Source organism: Pinus tabuliformis, chromosome 1_2 (genome assembly GCF_031772625.1).
Source record: "Pinus tabuliformis cultivar Carrire ecotype Pingquan chromosome 1_2, CPIR1, whole genome shotgun sequence".
NCBI lineage: Eukaryota > Viridiplantae > Streptophyta > Pinopsida > Pinales > Pinaceae > Pinus > Pinus tabuliformis.
Window position 1 is genome coordinate 1,173,524,623 of NC_142298.1, and position 13,829 is coordinate 1,173,538,451.

Genomic DNA, 13,829 nt, shown 5'->3' on the forward strand with positions numbered 1-13,829 from the left:
ATTATCTGTGCTGCAATGCTGTACATTTCAATGTCTTTATTTTCCTGAATATATATCGCAGCCCGGATGGTTGAAACTAGATCCGGGGTCTTCAATCTCGTCCGATCTTCACTCGAAGTACAAGTCGATCCATGTGAGAAAAGTTTTGAAGTCGAACATGGAAAGACATCGCTTGATTACCAGTCAATGATGTAAACTGTTAACAAGCACGAGAGGAATCACCGATAATGATAATGATCCTCAAAGTACTGCAGTACAATTCACGTGGTGTGAATAAAGGACTTGGCATCGAACACCACGCAAAATTTTCGGTCGAAGGTCATTGATGTAAACCTGTCGCCGGAAGTGAGAAACTTGCCATTGAGGCATGCAAGCTTCAAAGTATTGAATGGGGTGTTCCTAGATCAGCTTCTTGGATAATGAGCTGATGTCGACAAGAAGTGATCCGTCACAGGAGGGCCTTAATGAATCCCACATCAATGACACGGAACGAAACAAATGATTTTGATGGAGGTGAAAACAATATGATGATATATGGTTCAGGGTGGCGGTCATGAAAGAATGGAGTATAATGTATGGCATTGGGCAGGACACAGGTGGACTCTCTGGATGACTTCTCTTGAACATGTCGGCGACACTGTTGTGATGGATTGGTAGCATAAACCCCAAATGTGGATGGTGTGGCGTGACCATGGCGATGTGACCGGTGAATGAAACAACCCAACCCGACTCGGGCACGGAGTGGAAGTGTCATGTTCAAGAGCGACTTGCTACCAATAAAGTTTCTTTGAGTTTTTCCTCAATTTTTCCCCAATCATTGCTGACCAGTACCTCTTTATTTTTGTCAAGCTTGAGGAGGATAACATATTCTTGTTCTATAATTTGCCCTTCGGGCAAACCCATCGCTATGTTTTAACGAGCCTAGCGATAGTGAAACTCGTTCTTGTCTAAAGACAAGTTTGTCACTATTAGTCTTTTTAATGAGTTTAACGACAATGATAACTCGGTCCTTTTCGTTTTTAGGGAGTCTGAAAAGGTACGTAAAGGTAACTCCAAAATTCCTTTTTCGTCATCTAATCCCTTAAGTCCGAAAAAGTATAAAACAATACAGAAGGGATGAATTTTCGATTAGCTTTAACGAGCCGAACAAAACAAGCGCTTGATCTTTTTGTGCAATGATCCCTCAGGTCCAAAAATATTAAAATTTAGAGGAGGGATAGCACTTCTTGTCCCTTTAACGAGCTGGAAGGCCAAAACTCGGCAATATTTTCATATTTTACGAGTCAGTTGAAAAGAGCTTAAAGGAGACTCGTCTTTTGAGGAACGAGTGATAAAATGGGTAGCAACTGATTCCAGGTAAGGTTTGGAATTTTCCAATCACGACAGTGTCACAAGGATGGCTAGTGAAATCACTCTTCGCAGCTGTTCCTCAAAATGGGTAAACAATCAAATGGAGATGAATGATCGGCCAATGGAAAAGTGGAGGTGATGGTGCAAACCCGACCAAGGCTTTAATGGCTGAAGTACTACATTCACGGTGGTTATTTACCAGGGAATAGTTCATTTTTTAACGAGCTTAAACGCGGGTGGAAACATTTGCTCGGTCCGGGTTTATTTTTTAACGAGCTTGAACCTCGCGGTGTACACTGCTCGATTAATCTAGTCATATGATAAGAAAGTCTCATATAAAATTGGCAACTTTTAGATTTTTTCCCCACATCCTTTCTTTATGCAAGTTAGGAAACGACCAATCCTACGAGTTTAAAGGGTTAGAGGTCCTAAAAATTTAAAAAATAAATAGTCGCTCTTCGCTTGCACGCCAAAAGGTTTGCATGCCCCCAGGTATAAAACAGAGTTTCAAGGTTACCTCTACTTCTATCCGCCAAAACATTTGTTTTACCGAGAGAGGCCTACCTCTTACAGGTTACCAAAGATTGTTCTATTAATCTTTCAAACAAAACACTTCTTCGGTGATGTCTACCGAGATAAACAAAGGTAAGTGGCGTGGCATGCAAACTCACATAACTTTGACAAGAGAATCCTGTACTAGAATAACCCCCTCTTCCAATCACGGACGGGGGTACAGACTAGGCATATTCTCCCGAGGAAACCTACCCTATACTTGAAGTTTTCCTGCCGAAGCAGACCAGGATGCATGCCCCTTGGGTTTTAGTCATATCCCTACGAATTACTCACGCTCATCGGGAGGACGGACTGGAGATTGAGACATTTCTTGCGTGAAAAGACCATTTAGGGATGGTATATGACTATTTTCTATGCATGATCCGGGAAATGAAAGCTGGTCCACGAGCTTGACCACTCTTCCTTCGTGCGGAAAACACATTACTCTAAAGAGTGAGGAGACAATCGCTCCATGCAATAAATATAGTCTCATCCAAGGAGTAGGTTATAATCCAAGGGTCCTTGAACTACCATTATGTTTAGGCGAACCGTCTTCCCTCTCAATGTTATGGGCACATCGGGAAGGATCCCTAAAGGTCGACTAGTTCCTTTATCAAAGCCTGTCAGATTTCTCATCTCAGGCAAAAGCGATGGCAAACCAAGCGCTTTCCAAGCAGTCGAGGAAAGGATACTCACAGAAGCCCCCTCATCTATGATGGTACCAGCCATGACCATTCTATATATTTGAACGATAATTCAGAATGGTATGCTTGCTGGTAAACGGGGTCTGCCTAGTTGATTCCAGTCGAAGGAGACAACTAGGCTACTTGGAGGTGGGACCGAATAGACGGCCGGGTACGACTCTGAAAAACTTCCTTCCTACGGTAAAGGAACGGGTAAATTGCCCCCATGTTCATTGGAGTCTTTGCTTATGAAAAGAATTTGGACGGTGTCATCCTTGTTCTCTTCAGTGACTGTATCATCTGAAGACGGAACCTCTGAAGGCAAGACCGGGTCAACTGCCGCCTCGACCTTTTGACTTTCGTCTGGTATGGATTCAGATGGTTCATCCTCAATGATAGATGCTTCAGCCGACCACTTGAGCGGGCCAGCCAGATTTTCGACTAGTGACGGACTCGGCAAGAGTTTTTTATATCTAGGAGGAAGTCGTAACAGTGAAACCGGACGATCATCCAAAACTCTTTTAGCTTCGTCTAAGAAGGGACAACGGTGGACGGCATGATCGCCTTCACACAGCTTACAAGGAAATCTATATTTTCCTTTTTGTCCTTGGGCTTCACTTTCACTAGTCGACGGTGTGTTTTCAACATGATCATCAGAGGTTGACGACATCGGGTTTTGCAAACGAGGAGACCAGTCCCTTAGTATCCGAGGGATGCAAGGACAATCTCTGTGAAAGTGGTTTCCTCTGCAAATGACACATGGCGATTTAGGCCTGGTCAGTGCAGTGTGTGGATTTTCGTTAGACGACACTCGTTTGCCCCCATTCACTTTTGGCTCCTTCTTCTTCTTTTCCTTCTTCTCCTTAGGAACTTGACTTTTGGCTTTACCAGCCCCATCAAGCGAAGAGGAAGGAGGAGAGGAAGAATTATAGGAAGTAGAAGGTTGGTGGGCAACTCTGGAGTCATCTAATTGCTGATTCGACTGTTCAGGAATAATGGTGTGCTGAACGACAGAGGTTGAGAAGAGCCATATAGGCAAACCAATTGTCAGTCCTGGAAGTGACAATGTGGCCATATGGGGTGCACCAACATCTCCCCAAGAGGAGAAGTGACTAGGATTTCCTCCAAGGGGAATTCCTTGGTTGGTAGACTCCATTTTCTCAACCCAAGATCAACGTAGGAAAGGGTAATGAATATTCCGTTTAAAATAAATTTTTAGACGCTTTGACAAAACTTGTTTTTTCAGTTTTTAAGAGTCGAGAAAAAACAAAAGATGACTCTAGTCTCCTTCGATTTTTAATGAGCCTGAAGTGACAAGTGCTCAAATGGACCTTTTCCGTTAAAGAGTCTGAAAAGGAACGAAAGGCACTGCTCTGGAGATCTAGGTAGAGGGAGTACCAAACCAATCGCAAAACTGCAGAATACTTTTTACTGTACGACAGTCAATCTTCCCGAATGCTGTGTTCAGTGCATTGCGATCGATAGGGCGGTCGACACGGTTTCCTATGGATACATGATTTAAGCCTATAGGGGTCTCCCAATATATACTCGATGGTACGTGGGAGCACAAGTACGTACTGGCACTTATCGTCTCAAAGTGGAGGAATCACCCAACCATCAATGAGGACAACAGTTACCAGGCTTTACGACGCCGGAATATGTCTCTAGCCTAGACCTCTAAATGTTGTGTGTTAAGTTACAAAGCGTTGTTAGATTCATTGAATTTATTTTAAGTTGATCTTTCTTATGAAGTTTGCATTTTGGGTTCACCACGAGATGTAGATGTAATTCCTAAAATGCAGTCTAAAGATGATAAACAAACTTTTATCTCTTTTCAGCAATGAAAATCCTAGCTACTAGGGAAAAGCAAGACACAATCTTTTCACAAAGAGCAAAGAGCACACTGTAAATGCACTTTCCTAAATCAAGCCAAACAGACTGTCAATATGCAAATGCGCGTGCATGTATTTGTTTTTCACTTTCTTAGCATTGATGCTAAAAAGAAAGTTGATGTACAAATTTGAATTTTGCTTTCAAGCGACTAACACAAACAAGCTTCTTTTCGAAATCAAAAGGTAGAGATGATTACGACACTTTATGATTTTGAAATAAATACTCGTTTTGACACTAGAAAGTCACAAATTCAAACCAAAGGCAATAGTAAAGGTATAATCGACCATCAACAGCAAATAAACTTTCTCCTATGATCAAAATCGACACTTGCGACAGATCTAAATCAAAGGACGATAGTACAACTATTATACTTTTGCGATGGAAAACTATAAATGACACAAAAAACACACAAAAACATCTACAGTTCTTTTGTACAAATGAGGTGGAATATCAGTAAGGAAAAGGGGTTTGAAACAGTCATATACTGATCACAAGCTACAAAATTCAAAGACAAAACTGGAAAGAATGAAACACAAGAACCTCAGCTGCACAAGGCTAGTCTGATCAGCACACCTGTAGCACAGAGAAACTAGATTGCAGCGCAGGTGGCCCTCTCAGGAACTGCGTTGAAATTCAGAATCTCTTCATTGTGCCTGCGCTGGGGCAGAAACGAGAATTCTATCCGGGTTCTAGGTCACGGTTTGCAGTTTAACCTTTGGTTTTTGGCCGAGTAAAAGCAATCAGTAATGCACGATCAGGGGTAGATATAAGGAGGATCTAAGAGCTATCACAGGGGCAATCAAAAATTTTATAAATCAGTTGTTTAAATCATAAATAGATCCCGGAGATCGACTGAAGTGGCTTTTATCTACTTTGCATTTGCAGAGCAAATGTAGTTCGAAAGCTACCTGGCACAGCTTCAGACTCCGTCTATATGTTTATGAAAAAGACAAAAAAGAATGATTCACAAACAAACTAATTAGACATGATCCCCAGTGGAGTCGCCATTTTGTTATAGGGAAAAGTGTCTATTTAGAACTGCTCTATCCCACTAAGGTGTGACAGCTGCCTTAGAAACAAACAGAGAAAACTACTTTTGTATTTCCTTTATGAACTATAAACGAAGACGAATAGGAAGAACCAACCCGTGTCTTGCGCTAGTCCTTTGATCCAATCTCTCTCCTCTTTGACAGTTTCCAGCCACTTGCTCTCTTACTTGCCCAGCTTCACCAAGTACCTGTAAGATCACAAAAGGAGAAAACTATACAAAGACATGGATTTATATTCATAAATAACTTAGGATCAGATTCAAGTTAACCATACAAATACATCAAGCATCAATGATACAAAAGCATGGAGGAAATACTCAAATAGTTTTATTGATATACAAGAAGATCCAAGAGGAGATACAACCAATGATTCCTGACCTAGAATCAACCTCCTAGCAAAGAAGCCCCTCTTCACCTCCAAAAAAGCATAGATCACACAATAGTCTGATATGTGTCTCAAAACCAACAACAATTCCTTACAATGTGCAAAATTCCAGCCTCTGGATCTCTGGGATGAGGGATCCATATATAGATGTATGCAAGGAGGATAAGTCAGCTTGTGATTTGATTAGTGGCTTGTCTCTGTTAGTTCTTGCTTCCACTTGGAGACTGAAAGCCTCTTACTCATCCTTGGTCGAACTCAGTGAGGCAAGTGTCATAGGAGAAGATTATGGAAGCTTCCATTATCTTTCCACCTCGCGGAATGACACTGCCATTTGTCATTTCCCGCTCAACGCACCCTGGTAGTGCATTTAGGTGCATTGCAACACACCTAGCTAGTGTATTTAGGTGCTCTGCAACACACTTGGCTAGTGGAGCAACTGAAATGATCCTGATTTGACTTATTCTGAGCAGTTTCTGGTGGAGAACTTTTGGGAGAAGCTGTAATTTGTTGACCTTGTTCCTTTAGGGGTTGGAACAACACTTTTAGGGACTTAGGATCCCTTGGTTTATGGACATTTCATGCTTAGAGCTATAAGGCACAAAAATGTCTATAACACCCTCCTTCCTTCAAGATGAGAGGTCGCCTACGACCGAATGGATGGGGGAATGATGTTCTGATGGCAACGTACAAGGGTGAAAGATATGGCATTAATATGGGATAGAGTACGCATATTAATGAGAGGACTATAAAAGGTATGGATATAATGAGAGAGAGGTGTGTAATGATGGTTATTGATAAGAGACAAAATGATTTGGTTGATGATAGGTTATGTGGTAAGGAAAAAGGACAACAATATGCAAGAAAAGATGCTTTGCTGATGATATTCAGGCTAAAAATGATATGATTGATTAAAAACATTAACTCATGCATAAAGGTTCAAGGTAGGGAGAAATTAAGGAAATAATTCTTCTGATAAAAAGAAAAGTAAGAAGAGGGTATTATAATAATTATTGATGTTGAAAATTGAACTTCAATACTATAAGCAGAGATTTTGTTGCCAACAAGCATCCATAGCCTTGATAGAGTTACTTTTTAACCCATATGAGCCAGAATCCTCAATTTATAGTTGGAGAATTCCATTGCTATTTCTACAGAAGAGATCAGTGTGCTGGCATGGTAACTAGATAACCACACTGCCATTCACTGGGAAGTAGCAAAAGTGATCAGGTCGGCTTGTGATGAGACCTCCTATTCCAAGGATATTTTAGCCATCCTTTGGATCATAACTTTGGTGTGGTGGCCATAGTGGGAATGTCACATTGTTACATCCTTATGAAAATGGTAGGCTAGCTCTTAATGAGACCCCCTATCCTCTATCTGTGGGCAAAATTTGTTGTTATTACACATTTTTATAATAAATAGAGGGAGGCTTAGTACTCCTTAAGAGTAGGGATGGTGGAAGAAGTTGAACATATCAACAGAAAAAAAATATACCCATAATCTCATTTATTATAGACAGAGATGATTATAACTAGGAGGGGTGGAACCAGCATGGTAAAGATGATCAATCAGTATTATATACAACATAAATCAATACAGTAAAGTAATATATAAATAATTGTGTCCTTCCCCAATTTTTTTTTAAGAAATCTATCATCAAGAAGTTGTCTTGTTAAAGATCATAACGTTAAGGGCATTCACCTGCTTTAATAGAATCCATAATTCTCGTCCTCATAAAAGTATTGTACTTCATGCCATGAAAGATAATCAGAAAAATGCGGTTCAGATGTGGTAGGAATAATCACGCAAGTGTTGTTTCAACATCACAATAATGTAAGGAAAAAGGGTGTTGTTTTAAAAAACACATGACTTCAAGAAGCAAAAATGTTGTTCCAAAGAAGGAACAACAACAAATTCTAAAAAAAAGAGGTAGTATTTGAACAACAAACAACAAAAAGTTATGTTCCAAAGTTGGAACAACAAACACGCAAAAAGTGTTGTTCCAAAGTGGGAACAACAAATGAAAAGTGTTGTTCCGAAGTGGGAATAGCAAAAACAAAAAGCGTTGTTCCGAAGTGGGAACAACAAAACCAAAAGTGTTGTTTCGAAGTTGGAACAACAAAAATTAAAAGCGTTGTTCCGAAGTGGGAACAACGAAAACCAAAAGTGTTGTTCCGAAGCGGGAACAACGAAAACAAAAAGTGTTGTTCCGAAGTTGGAACATAAAAAACGAAAAGTGTTGTTCCGAAGTGGGAACAATGAAAACCAAAAGTGTTGTTTCGAAGTGGGAACAACAAAAATCAAAAGTGTTGTTCCGAAGTGGGAACAACAAAAACCAAAATTGTTGTTCCGAAGTGGGAACAACAAAAACCAAAAGTGTTATTCCGAAGAGGGAACAACAAAAACCAAAGTGCTGTTATGAAGTGGGAACAACAAAAAGAAAAATTGTTGTTCCGAAGTGGGAACAACAAAAAGCAAAAGTGTTGTTCCAAAGTGGGAACAACAAAAAGCAAAAGTGTTGTTCCAAAGAGGGAACAACAAAAAAACAAAAAACGCAGAAAATCAAATCAGCAATCATATTTACAGTTTTTACAAAAAGAAATAACTTTTTACAATAATGAAGCTACCGAAGGATTTCCTTCTGCAGCTAGAATTTGCATGGTGGAGTCTTCGCATATCTGTTGGTAAAAGGATTCTCTTGTAAGTGGTTTTTGGTAGAGGTGCACCTGATGCCCATTTGCTTTGAAGGAAAAACCAGACCCATCAATGGTGGCCAATGTAAGAGTGCCATTGTCATGTACTTCCTTTATTTCATAGGGGCCTAACCATCTAGTCTGCAGTTTACCAGGGAAGTCTTGAAACCTGGAATCGTAAAGAAGTGCCCAGTCGCCCTCATGAAATGTCTTTTTCTTAATCAGGGAATCGTGCCACTTGGCTCTTTGTTGTTGAATGAGTGCAATATGTTGTAGAGCCAATAGCCGAATTTCATCTAATTCATTTATTTGTTGTATTCTGTTAATTTGGGCTTCAGTTAAATCCAATCCCACTTCCTGGGCTATCCTTAGTGTTTGTATCTCAAATTCTATGGGGAAAATGGGTTCCTTACCAAATACCAGCTGATATGGAGAGTATCCAGTTGTGTTCCTCCAAGTTGTGCAATATGCCCACAAGGCCTCTAGCAGTCAAGTCACCCAGTCCCGTCTGTGTGATGAGACTGTCTTCGTTAGAATAACTTCAATTACTTTGTTGGCACTCTACACCTGCCCGTTCGCCTGCGGGTGATATAGAGAGGTAATTCTGTGAATAATGTGATGATTCTTCAGTGTAGCAGCAATCTTGTGGCCTACAAATTGTGGCCCCCCATCAATAATTACTTCTCTGGGTAAGCCATATCGCACAAAATTTTCGAAAAGAAAATTAATCACTGTTTCCTCTGTCGCTCTTAGTAATGCTACTGCCTCCACCCATTTAGTCACATATTCTGTTGCAACCAATATATATGATTTCTGATTGGATGGTGGGTTGATCAACCCGACAAAATCTAATGCCCATCGCTCAAAGGGTTCTATCACCAGCTGTGGATGCAGGGGCATCTCATCAAATTGCCAGGGCGACCCCTCCTTTGGCCACTATCACATGCCTGGACAAATTTCTTAGCATCCTTAAAAATCGTGGGCCAGTAGTAGCCCATTTGAAAATTTTTATGTCTAGTTATGCGGTCTACAAAATGTCCACTGCAAGGTCCATCGTGGAATGCTTTTAAGGTATCATAAATTTCGTCTTCCCTGATACACCTGCGGATGTGCATATCGGCCCTTGTGTGAAAAAGGTATCCTTCGATCCAGGAGAACCAAGTGCTACGCTGCACTATTAATTTCCTTTCTCAGGGTGTCAGATGTTTGGGTAGTTTTCATACTGCTAAATAATTCACCACATCTGCGTACCATGGTGTTTTTATGGCCACATCAAACAGGTGTTCATCCGAAAACTGGTCTTCTACTGCCATTGCATCGTCTGTTATTGGCACTCGGGAGAGAAAATCTGCCACAAGGTTTTCCCTCCCCGGTCGATCCTTTATAGTTATGTCAAATTCCCACAAAAGTAGTAACCAATGTGTCAATCTCCCATTCTTAATGGGTTTATTAACTAAATATTTGATAGCAGAGTGATTAGTATACAGAACTACAAGGTATCCAATTATATAGTTTCTGAGTTTGTTAATCGCATAAATAACAGCTAAAAAATGTTTCTCTGTTACTGTATAATTCAAATCAGTAGGGGTTAATTTTTTGCTAATGTAATATATAACATAGGGTTTCTTGTCATCTTCTTGGCCAAGAACTGCTCCAACGGCTGAATTTGACTCGTCTGATGAAATATGGAATGGTATATCCCAATTTGGCCCTCGTAATATTGGTGCTGTTGATATTAGCTGTTTCAACTCTGTAAAGGCAATGTCACATTTGTCAGTCCATATAAAATCAACATTTCCTGTTAGGGCATATAATGGTGCAGTAATCTGTGAGAATTTATTTATAAATCTACGATAATATCCTGCACGTCCCAGAAAACTACGTACCTCTGTTTGAGTGCAGGGAGTAGCTAATAAGAGGATTACCTGTATTTTTGCTGGATCTACCTAAATTCCAGTTGCTGAAATGAAATGACCCAGGATCAGGCCCTCTGTCATCATCATATGGCACTTCTCATGGCTTAAGCATAGCCTAGTAGCGATACACTGTTCGAGGATTTTCTCCAATGTCTATAATGCTTGTTCAAAGTCATCTCCATAGGGTGTGAAATTGTCCATGTACACTTGCAAACCTTCATTTATCAAGTCTGCAAAAATACTGAGTATAACTCTTTGGAATATAGCAGGCGCGTTGCACAATCCAAAAGGTAATACCCTGTAAGCAAATGTTCCCCACAGGCAGGTAAAAGTAGTTTTATCTTGGTCTTTAGGGGCAATCTGAATTTGGTTGTAGCCACTGAAGCCATCCAGGAAAGAGAAGAATTTCTTCCCTGCCAGTGTATCTAGGACCTGATCGATGAATGGAAGGGGAAAATGGTCTTTTTGTGTTGCTTTGTTGAGTTCTTTGTAGTCAATGCATATCCGCCACTTCCCATTCTTTTTGGGGACCACTACTAATGGAGAAACCCATTTACTGTCAGATATAGGATAGATAAAATTCACATCTAATAGTTTTTGAAGTTCTTCTTTAACAATATCCTTTAGGTGAGGATTTAATCTATGCTGAGGTTGTCGAATGGGTCTTGCATCTTTTTCAGTGTAAATGTGGTGCATACATAGCTGAGGGTCAATCCCTTTCATGTATGGGTAATCCCAAGCAAAAGCTCCTTTATATTTCCTAAGGACTTGAATAAGTTTCTGTTGCTGGTCATCACTCAGATTATTGTTAATGTTTAGGATCTTCCCTGGCTCGATTTCAATAGGTTTGCTATTATAGACAGTAGTTGTTGGTATTGGTTGGTCATTGATATCTCTCAGGGAATCTTCTTCAATTTCATTGTCAAGGACTGCTTTAATCATGTGACATTTCAAGCTAGACACTGTAGTAGGATGATTGATAAAGGTATTAATGACATCGTCTTCTATTTGGTTTTTAAATTCAAGGGCATTTTCCATAGTCAATGGTGACTGAATATTTTCTGTTAAATATGTTACAAGTTGCTTCCTAGTTTTTACAATGGTTAGGCTTGGTTGAGCAGGAGGGTATAAGGCTATATTATTCACATCATTCCCTCTGGTTATGGTCATACTACCTGTTCAACAACTGATATAAGTGTCAACGGTTGCTAGCCAAGGCTTTCCTAAAATTAAAGGATGTCCATCTAGCCGGTTCCTAGGGTTAATAATCAAAAAATCTACTGGATATTCCCAAGTGTCTACAGAAACCATCACATCCGGTAATGTTCCTTCTGGCCTAATGACTGAGCGGTCAACAAGTTCCAACAAGGTAGTTGTTGGTTCCAAGGCTGTGATGCCAAGTATTTCACAAGTTGTTGTTGTGAGAATGTTAATGGCTGCCCCTAAATCAACTAAAGCATTGGGAAAAGAGTGGCCATTTATTTGTACTATGACAATGGGGTTTCCTGGGTCTTCATATTTTACAGGTGTCTCTTTTCCTAGTAATAAATCAGACAAAGTCCCGACAACATGGACAGTTGGGGTTATTTTTGTTTGCCTCATAGACTTCTTTATACACAATTTTTTAATAGTTTTTGCATATATTGGAATATCTTGAATAGCCTGGAGGAGGGGTATTTTTATACATATATTCTTGAGTTCACCAGAAGATCAAAGTTGGGGTGTTCAATTGGGTGCAGTATCATCAGTCTTTGTGGGAATGCTGGGGAAGTAGTTATGATCTGTTTGGGAGTTTTCTGCCTGATTGTATCTTCCCCTTGTCAATCGTTTACAGTTAAACGCTTATTTGGGTGTGGTTCTTCAGGTTGCAGATTTTTATCCTCGTCTAGAGCGATTATGCGTCCAGATCTTAATTTGAGTTCATTACACTCTCTCAACTCTGCTTCAAGGTCTAGGCCCTTAATGATTTGTACTGACTGGATTGGTCTGTTGTTGGGATTTCGGTTGGGTTGGGCTGGGAGTTGTGGTCGTATATTAGATTGAGGATTTTGTTGCAATGTATAAGGTGCTAGTAAAGTAGGTTGAGACAAAGGAATTGTGGCCATAGGCTGGTTCGTGGATCTTTGCCAGTTTGATTGTCAGTTCTGATTTTGTGAGGTGGAAGGGGACCATTGAGATGAATAGGGATTGTTCTGCCAGAATGGTGGAGGGTAAGAGGGATTTGACCAATTATTGTTTGGATTTGATTGGTTGGGCCATGGTGGCATAGAAAATGTTTGAGGTGGCTAAGTAGGAAAGGGTGGCTGGTTCTTCCATGATGCCCCTGAATATTTCTGAGAATTTTATTATGAGGGAGGAAAGAACGAAGATGAATTAGTAGGCATACCTGTCTGACGTGCTTGCCATTGACGACACTGGTTCAATAGATATACTGGTTCCACTTCTTCTTCCACTTCCTTGAAGACTAATTTTAATCTTGGGACAAAAAATAGCCAGGTTCTGTTCTGCTTCGGCCTGCTTTTGTGTAGCTTGCATGATATCCAATTGTGTCGTCAAGGTCCCCAAGATATCAGTCTTGAAATATTCCAATAGATTGCCGATTTCAACTCTTGTAATGCTTCCTCCTGAGGCTTTGCTGTCTCTGGTGATCGCATCGCGTCCGGCTGGTTTCAACCTTGTACTGCCCCTGGAGCACCTGATGCACAAGTCTATAATATTGTCATAATCTTCTTGATAAATATCACCCTTACCCATTATATTTAGTGTTTCTACCCATTGGTCTTTCATACCTTTAATCATTGTGGTTTTTAGAACATTATCAGGCAGATTTTCATAAGGAGATCTTTGCAGATTATATTGGAAGCACTCCACATATTCTTCCAGAGTCTCGTTAGGCTTAGCTACCATTTGAAAGATTTCATCTTTTAGTTCTCTAGTTCGGCAATAATCTTGGTATTTTTTAAGGAAGGATGTTTTCATCTATTCCCAATCATTGATGGTACCTCCACCAAGTCCCATAAACCAACGCAGGGATGCTCCCTTCAGAGTAGAGGGGAACAATTTCAGCTTCTAGGGGTCAGTGGTGTAATCATACCCCTACATAGGACATCGAATTCGAAAAGGAATGCATGAGGGTGTTTTGAAGTTAGCCCATGAAAGGTAGGAATATTCTGTAATGGAATAGCTTTCATGGGGGCATTGACAGCTGTGTCTACAATAGGGTATTATAACATAGATGTCTCAGGCCGTCACTGATTATTGGCCATTTGGTCAAAAATATGCCAATATTCTTCAGGGTTCTCTAGAGC